The sequence below is a fragment of the Periplaneta americana genome, chromosome 15, assembly GCF_040183065.1.
Source record: "Periplaneta americana isolate PAMFEO1 chromosome 15, P.americana_PAMFEO1_priV1, whole genome shotgun sequence".
NCBI lineage: Eukaryota > Metazoa > Arthropoda > Insecta > Blattodea > Blattidae > Periplaneta > Periplaneta americana.
In genome coordinates, this window is record NC_091131.1 from 148,275,527 (window position 1) to 148,284,735 (window position 9,209).

The window sequence follows — 9,209 nt, forward strand, 5'->3', positions numbered from 1 at the left end:
AAAGCAGATAATAATAACACATACTTATTTCCTTGTGGAAGTGGAATAAAATAAAGTTCTTAATGGAAAGCTTACAGTCCCAAAGCTGATATGAATATATCTTCTCTACAAAGTAAAGAAGTATGTGTTTAAAAATTGATTTCAATCAGAGGCGTATACTGGTTAAAGGGTTTGGGCTACCGCTGACCCTATTATTACACAAAATATATCTAACAATTACTTTAATTTTAATTACTATGGTAAAACTAATAATACAAAATTATTACATTATGTTATATTTTAAACTTTTTCTTTTGTAATTTCCTTGGGCTACCGCCAGTAGCCCCGGTAGCCCGCAAAATACGCCCCTGATTTCAATAAATGTTTGTCATATGAAGATCCAGTGTTATAACAATTATAAAAAGTCTGTCAGCAACATACATTTTGATTTATGTAACTTATGTATACTAAAGTATTACTTACTTTCCATACCAGTACTTTTCTCAGTCTTAGAATCTCTTTGTTTTCCTTAGCAAGACTGTTGTGCAGAATCTCTTGTAGGAGATCCTACTTTGAATCAGATAACTGCAATGCACCACTCGGCAGCTATGAATAAAAAAAAGAAACTAGTAATAATTATGCTGGAAAGAATATGAGGCGTTGTGGATACTTTGTATTAGGAGCAAACTTGAAATCGTGATTCTTTGTTGAGTTCACCCTACTATGCGCAATGCCTCATATATTCCATTGCTTTTTTAAATCAATTTTCTGTATTTTTCCTTATACAGAGTGAACCGTAAGTAATGTCATTAATTTCTCGTTCTCGTTCTGCAAAAGAATTTTACAATCTAGCAGGATAGAAGTGGGGATGCTCTAGGAATACTTTCAACACTACATACAAAATGTTTATACAGCCAGTGCTGACATACTGCGGAGAAATTTTAATTACTTCAACTTCCATAAACGAAGTAGAATATGTTCAAAACCAGGCTCTCAGGCTCATTAATGGTGAAATCAAAACAACTCCAATAGATTCTATAAGATTCCTCACTAATATTAACAGCATCAAAATGACAATAGAAGAAAAAACACTGATTCAATATGAAAAACTTATCAGATTACCAGGAAACAATTGGCATTCATACAGTCCTCTCTGTAGATTGAAAACTCAAGAAAGTTTCATATCCATTGTTCAAGAATTAAAACAGAAAATCAATATCCCGAATTTAAAAGAAAACTTACAAATTAAACCAAACTCTTTAACTCTATTAAATATAGAATATAATCTAAATTTAACAGAAGAAATACTGAAATCAGAAGTGAACACTGAAATAATGAAAGAATTGTCTTTAGAGACAATTAATATTAGGTACCCTCCACAAAATTGGCTTCATTTATACACCGACGGATCCTTGATCTCCAGAGAACAAGGTGCCGGTGCAGGTGTTACGTGCTGTCTCTTCTCATTTTATAGTTCTCTTGGGTATGGAACAACAAGTTTTGGTGGAGAAATCATTGCAATAAGTGAAGGTCTCAGGAATCTTCTATGCCACATCAATAAATTTAAGAATGTAGTTATATTGTCAGACTCCAAAGCAGCTATTCTATCAATAATCTCTAAACACACACCTTCATCTCAAACAGCAGAAATAAGTAAAATGCTCTCTCAATTAATATCACTCAATAAAAGAATTGTATTCCAATGGATACCATCCCATTGTGGAATCCTGGAAAACGAGAATGCGGATGCTTTAGCAAAGAAGGGCAGCACTGCTATTTACAGACCTGTTTCTAAATCTAAATATTACTTTGTGAAAAGATTTATTACATCTACATACTTAGACTTCAACAAACAAAATTTGATAACACAATCTCAAGGGAAAAAAATGGAACTTTGTGCATCATAATCCACAGTTAATTCCCGATTTACCACGAAAATCGTCTGTACCTGCATTTAGATTGGCAACAGGCCATGTTTGTTTGGCCAAACACCTACATAGAATTGGAATATATCAGTCCATAACTGCCCATTGTGCAACTCAAGCCAAGAAATGGATTCGGAACACCTCAAAATCTGTGCTTCAGTGGCTGGTCATGACAATGTCTTTGAAAAATATTGGAGTGCAAGAGGTCAAATGACTTTATTGTCAAACGCCTGGCATTAGAATACAACAACAACAATCTTACATTTATCCAGATTCAATTTCTGCACATTTAAAGAACAAAACTAAAATTCTTTCAATCATTCATTATTATAATTCATTGCCCTCTTAAATTGACTGAGCATATTGGGAATTAAATCAGTGCCTTTCCCAAAACATGCTATGAAATGTTTCATATAAAACAATTTTTATCTCCAAAAGGAAGCAAAAACGAGCAAAATTGTATTAAACTGCTTTGTTTGAAATACCTCAAACAACTCCCTGAAATTATTGATAGTACTTACGGTTCACTCTGTGAATATTAAGCTCTAGTAGACTCACTGTATCATTTAATGATATTGAAATGAATATCTGTTCCCTGTGTTTCTTCTGGTCAGTAACAGGTTGGAAGGATATTAATAGAGCCTACTTTCAGATCTCCTATATGTTTAAGCCAGAAAATTTATAGTAAAGCAATTCTTATTTCTTTTAACGTGTATGAGTTCTGTTCAACACTAGGTAATTTGGTCGATACATTTTCAGGCCAGTTTTGTCGTGCATATAATTTCTAAACTACACGACACATTCCAATAAAGTAAATGGAGACCGACAGAAGGATAAATGTATCCAACATATCATTGAGTTGGAGTGAGTGACATTATCTATCTTCACTGCGGTAAAGGGGAAGTTTAGGCACGAATTGGCAGGTCCCATAGTAGCCTTGGCAGTGTAACTCGAGAATGCAAAGCGATAGAACATTCACAATTGAGAAGCATTTTTGCTAAACTCGATCAATGCACAAACTACTTTTCTCAGAAAACGAGTTTTATTGTATACACAGTTTATGTTGTGGGAAGGAGATATTTCTAATCATCCTCTACGCACGGTATGAACCGAGTTGTGCAAAATCTGACTGCATGGGTGATACAGAAGCTAAACATCATATGATTGTGATATATAACTCATTTTTGCAAAATTTTGCATCTATCGAGTTTAGCAAAAACGCTCCTCAATTGTGTAAATGATTCGTAACGAACCAGGCTACAATTCCAATTGAGAAACAATCAATAGTCGACAAGTTAAATTGAAAAAATTCCGAAGTGCAATTGAATGAAGAGAGAAAATTCACAATGTCGAGACATATGCAGCGCAAAGGGGAGTGGGAGTACAAGCAATGGGTAGCAAACGATACAGTACAATGGTTAATGTAGCAACCAACATATTTACTTTCAATGAATACAAGGTTGGGACAGAATTTCATGTAACTACTAAAACGTTGAATTATATGACAAACAAAAATCTTTATCCCTCGCCATCTGTTGTACATGATTAGCTAAGAACTGCAGACCTGCCATTTAAAAAAAAAACAATCCAAGCATCCCTGCTTTGTAAATATTGATATTGTAATGGTATGTGTATGAATGATTTGTCTTTGTAATCCGGCAGGATGTAATGACATGTATGAGTGCTGTTTATTTATAATTTTAGAGCATGTGCATTCAGAAAAGGATTTTCGATGTGGTAAATTCTTATATGTTTTCTTCTTTCTATGCGCATGCGTTGATGGCCCTTTGGCCACCAGTTCGATGGTGCAGACTGAGTCAGTCTGTAGTTGACTAGAGCCATCAGCTCAGACCGGAAAGGCTTGGTGTCAGTGTTTGGGAACCTTATATCTCAACCTATGGTGTGAAGGTAAACTGGCCACTGTACTTGGGTTTTTCTCTAAAACTAATTAAATTATAGCCCACCGAGTTTTTCTTTTGTGTATATTGTGGGATTTTGGTGAAATTATTTAAATTCTAAAAGATGTTTTCCTTTCCCTTTGAAGATTGGCCGTGGCACTTAAAGATTTTGCTAGGCTGAAACGAATCCACATCGTCAGTCTGCGTGCTGTAATGATTAGTTAAGATTGTGATTTATTCTGATAAAATAACAAAGATCATGAGCTGATTACATATAAATATGAGATGAATAATGTTGAATGACTGAATTTTAATTTTATTGTTATTGTTAAAATAAATTCTCAGTGTCAGTTTAATGTTGCTCAAAAACAAACACAATTTTGTACATTTAGCTTGTCTAATTTTTCAACATTATGAAACTGGTTTAATCAAAGGTTTTGAGGTTTAAAGAGAATTGTTGGTTTAAGGCTGAGTTTACTTAGTGAAAAATAAAGTTTTGATACAAACTGCATATTTCGTAGCGTAAGAATTTATTATAATCTTTGGTAGAAAAGGATAACTTCAGTACCATGTTACCGTAATATCACTCATCATCTGGCAATCCTGTGTGTAGCTACATGTCGTCTTTATTCCTGCAATAACTCCTATGTGACATATTTATCGATTTTCAGGTTTTTTTCTAGTGATACAGCAAGTAATAAAATCTCCTATATGTAATTATATTTCTTCCTTTCGAAAATGTAAGAATTCACAATCCCCTATCTACGATGATGAATAAATGTGTTTTTCCCCCTACTGAAAAATTGTGTATTTTGCACATAGGAGCTATTGCAGAAACAACGACGATATAAGTCACTCAGCACTCCTAGTATAATGGCAGTTGACATTGGGTCTATACTTCAACGTATATGCCTAACTTGGAGTCAGGCCATAAAGGGAAACATTGAGGGAAGAGAATTCGATCCGGTGCTGTGGATTGAATTCGGCGTAGCTCAGTGGTCAGAGCACGTCAACGTATATGCCTAACTTGGAGTCAGGCCATAAAGGGAAACACTGAAGGAGGAGAATTCGATCCTGTGCTGTGGATTGAATTCAGCATAGCTGAGTGGTCAGAGAACTTGGTACGTAGAACCAAGGACCCGAGTTCGATCCCCAACACTGGAGCGAATTTTTCTCCTCAAATATTAATAATGAATTTACTTTCATTGATATATTTTGAATTTTAAGGTCATTTCAAAGGTCAGTTTAATAATATATGAGGTGTCACTGTATAAGGATCATGTGCAGAGACTAAGTAGAAGGCAGAGAATAGGAAAGATTTGAGAATGCTGGGTTTGCAGTGAAAGTCCTGCCTTTGGGCAGAACACGTGTGTGTGTGTGTGTGTGTGTGCGTGCGTGCGTGTAGTTTGAGAAGCCTCTTACAAATCCTAAGGAATTGAAATGAGAGAAATTTTAGCAGTCTATATATATTTTTGGGCAGGCTGAAAACAAACCATCATCTTTCTTATCATTCATCTCGGGGAAGGATTACAGCAAAGAGAGAAAATACTGCAATGGAAGAAAACTGGATTTGCAAGAATTTTACAATGGACAAATATTTAACATATCTTTCTGTATAATGGCAAAGAACATCATTTTCATGACATTTTTATTTCATATTTGGAATTACGTTGGTAATTTTAATATTCTTATTACACAACTTAATACAACATTAGCCAACATTTTAAGAACTTTAATTGAGTCACATTGTAAAATGTTGGTCATACCTGAGTATATTCATCAGAAGTCAATATCCGGTCACTGTTATCTGGTATTTCATGAGAAGTCCCGGTACATGAAGTATGATGTTCAAGATTAGGTTTCTGAAAATATACAGAATTTGATATTATAAATTTAATAAGAATAATTATAATACTCATTGGTCATTCCACAAAAAGTATTTCACATCTAGGTCTACAATATCTTTTTAATAGATATTATTGATAACTGATTAAATGGCGATTTTACTCGTGTTAATTATGTAAGCATGTGTGGCTTACAGCTGTTTCGGTGTTACTTGACACCATCCTCAGAGCCTAGTAGATCTCAGCGTTATCTCAACTTCGCTGCCTGTTGTGTGGGTGCGTTCATGTGATGAAGAGTTGTGTTAAATAGTGTGTGTGTTCTGAAATTGATCTGTGTGTTGAGAATTTGATTAGGGTGTGTTTTAGTGTGTCTGTATAATTCATATTGTTCTAGTGTGTTGAGGTTTTGGTTTTTGGGTTGTATGTGTAGGATTTCCATGTCTGTATTTATGTTATTGTATGTGTAGTTGGCGTTAGTTACGTGTTCGCCATATGTAGATGTATTATGTCCTCTGGTTATTTAATGTGTTCTTCTCAGATATAACTGTATTACATAATATTTTATTATTTGCAACAGGTTTTTCCTTATATGACTATGTAATAAGTTCAGATAATACAATGGAAAAATATGCCAAATATAGATTTAGAAACAAAATGAGACTGGTTGGTATCAGGATTATTACAACAATAAAAAGAAATAAATTACACCAACCAGGATGACTACAACAACAATAATAATAAATAAATTGTATCTTGTAATGAGAAAAAGCATGTGTTTATTTGTTAGTCAAATGTAGCTCTATTTTCTAAGATGTCTGGTACCGGTATATCTAGTTCATTGACTTTGTACATATTGACTTTTCTCTTGACCAATTTCAGTACTGGTACCTATTGCGTTGGCAGTATAATAGGTCCTCCTTTAAGAACTCTTCCCACCCCCACGTTCAATAGTAGAATGCACAGAGTCAATCTCATTCTGGGTATGCCCTGATTAAAAATTTCTGTGCTATGACCACGGAAAGGAAGTTCATGCCCTGAAAACAAGAAGAATATGTATGCATTTATGCCGTAAAAATAGATAAATATGCTACAAAATATGCATTATCAGTCTGAGATTATTTTAACAGAATAATAAGGTACTGGTATAGGTAGGCCTAACTTACGTTTAGTCTATGGATTTTGAAGTGGTTGCCTCACTGCTGAATGCTCCATTTATGCTGTTACAGTTCACAACTAAGCAGTGACGTATGTTTTCTGTTGTCATTCTTCGCCTGTTGTCTCTCAGTATAGCTTTGTAGCGTGAAAAACTTCGTTCTACGTCACAAGAAGTAAGAGGGGCTTGCACAAAAGCTGGGAGCTGTTCTATAGAAAATTTTCTTGGTTTTTGGGGTGTTTTTCCTTCAAGAATATCTTGAATTTCTTTAAGTTGATAATAACCAGGGTTTTTGGAAAGAATATTTGCTGTTTTCTCGTTCACTTTATCTCCTACATTTCCTAGAACTGATGTTAAACTGGACATTGTTCTATCGAAATCTGCTAAAGACTGCAGTAAAGGAATACCAATTGCTAACTTGAGAGGCTCTCTATGAGAGCGTCATCGTTACATTCAAAATTCATAAACATAAATTAGTCGTGTTTACGAGGTTACACACTTTTAAAAAGGAGGGAAAGACTAATAAACATACATAATATGCAGTTTCCCTGCATAAATATTAAAATATGATGTTTTATAAATAAAGGCAAAATATGCACTTTTATGCACAATAAAAGTAATATCATTGTATTCGGAAATTTGTGATTCATGTAGATAATCTTTCAGCATATTCACACAACAATAGAGAACAAATATGCAAGTGCATGAAATTCCTTTCCCTAGTTATGACATTATATGACTCAGGTTAGTTACGCAGTACAAAAACAATGAGGCAATGGATTTGTTCTTGTTTTGTCCACCACAATTGTCTAAAAATAAAATTACCTGGTTTTTTACTGTGTTGGGCAAAGAAGTAAGAAATTTATAGAGACATGTGTCAATCTGATTTGAACCTCTTTTGGCCAAGCCCTTATATCAAAAATAACAATGGCCCTGGCTGTCTGTGATGTCATTCATATATATATATATATATATATATAAATCCCCCCCCCCGCTGTTATTTATACTTGCTTTAACATCTTTGGTGACATCACGGGTTAATCTTCTGGGTGAAATCCGAAGGCCTGTGTACTATTGTTGAGACTAGTTCTATTGTTGTGAACTAGATGGCGACTGTATATGTATTACTGATTTGTTATGAATACGATTTAGGTGATGAATGAGGCTGGTGATTTTCAAAGACATTGTGGCCCGAATTTCCTGGCATTTGGCTTACGTTTGAGGGAAAACCCTGAAAAACCTCAACCAGGAAATTCAACCCGACCAGGAATCGAACCCGGGCCCTCTGCGTAAGAGACCAGCATGCTGACCCCTACACCACAGAGCCGGTCATATTCATATATTGTGAGATTGTAACAGGACAGTTTTCTTTTATAGTATAAAGATGAACACTCACCACAAGATGAAATAAGTAGCCTACTACCTGAAGATCAGAGTAGCACAAAACTTTGCTTGGAGCCTGTTTTGCTGATTCAATATCTTTAGTCTTTGTAGCCCTTGATGTTTCTTTCCTTTATATCTCTACTAACTTAAATTACCCGGCGTTGCCCAGGTTTTAAATTTTGGTCTATATCTAAATAAACTGTTTGTTAGACTTATCGGACACCTCGGCAAGGGAACTATATAAAACCAAAACGAACCATATTTATTTATGTTTTCTCCTCCCTAGTGACGAATATTAAAGAAAGTGCCACTAATATCCAAAGAAACTGACTAATCGAAATAATTCCATCTCACCTATGAATAGAGTTGTAACAACTTTAAGACCTTATGCTACAGGGATATTTAAGATATTTAACATTGTGATTGATGATAACATTTATCGTACCACGGCATTATGCATTATTAAGCCTTTCTGCCCACAATATATTTAATTTCCTTCAAGGCCAAACTACAATCTGTAACGGATGGATTCTATCAAATACATGGATTTCAGGGTGTTTTGCAGTAATGGAGACTATACTCATCAGAATTCACTCTCCTGGAGAAGGCAATGTAGAACACTACCACAACAGAAAATCATATTTTTCTATTAACGGCCAAGTCATTAGTGACCATAACTTATTAATAAGAGACGGATTAACAGTTACAGTAAAATAGGCTCTATATTATTATTGCAATATTATAATATTGTAATATTATCACAAATATTACTATAACTTATAATAATTGCCTAAAATCGAATGGCTATAATAGCAATACGTGGGATAAAAACATCATCTTCTTTCGTTTTTCCAGTTAATATTGCCACTCATATTACGTTTCGCATGAGTTTTTGACACAAATTCTTGTTAGTGCATAATTTTGGTGAATCAATATTTCGCAATAGTAGGTCTACTATGGCTATTCAATATTAAGTAAATTATGTGGTAGCAATCCTTGTAGTTTGAAAGAATTCTAGAATTCAATT

At 34.4% G+C, this 9,209-nt stretch overlaps 1 long non-coding RNA gene across 1 annotated transcript; it reads right to left on the reverse strand.

The window, feature by feature from the left end:
- Positions 1-473: 473 nt before the first annotated feature.
- On the reverse strand, positions 474-6,682 carry LOC138715680 (uncharacterized). The gene is made up of 3 exons (XR_011336542.1): positions 6,535-6,682; positions 5,569-5,664; positions 474-585 (listed from the first exon to the last, which is right to left on the reverse strand). It is a non-coding gene; the product is annotated as an uncharacterized lncRNA (long non-coding RNA).
- Positions 6,683-9,209: the final 2,527 nt, after the last annotated feature.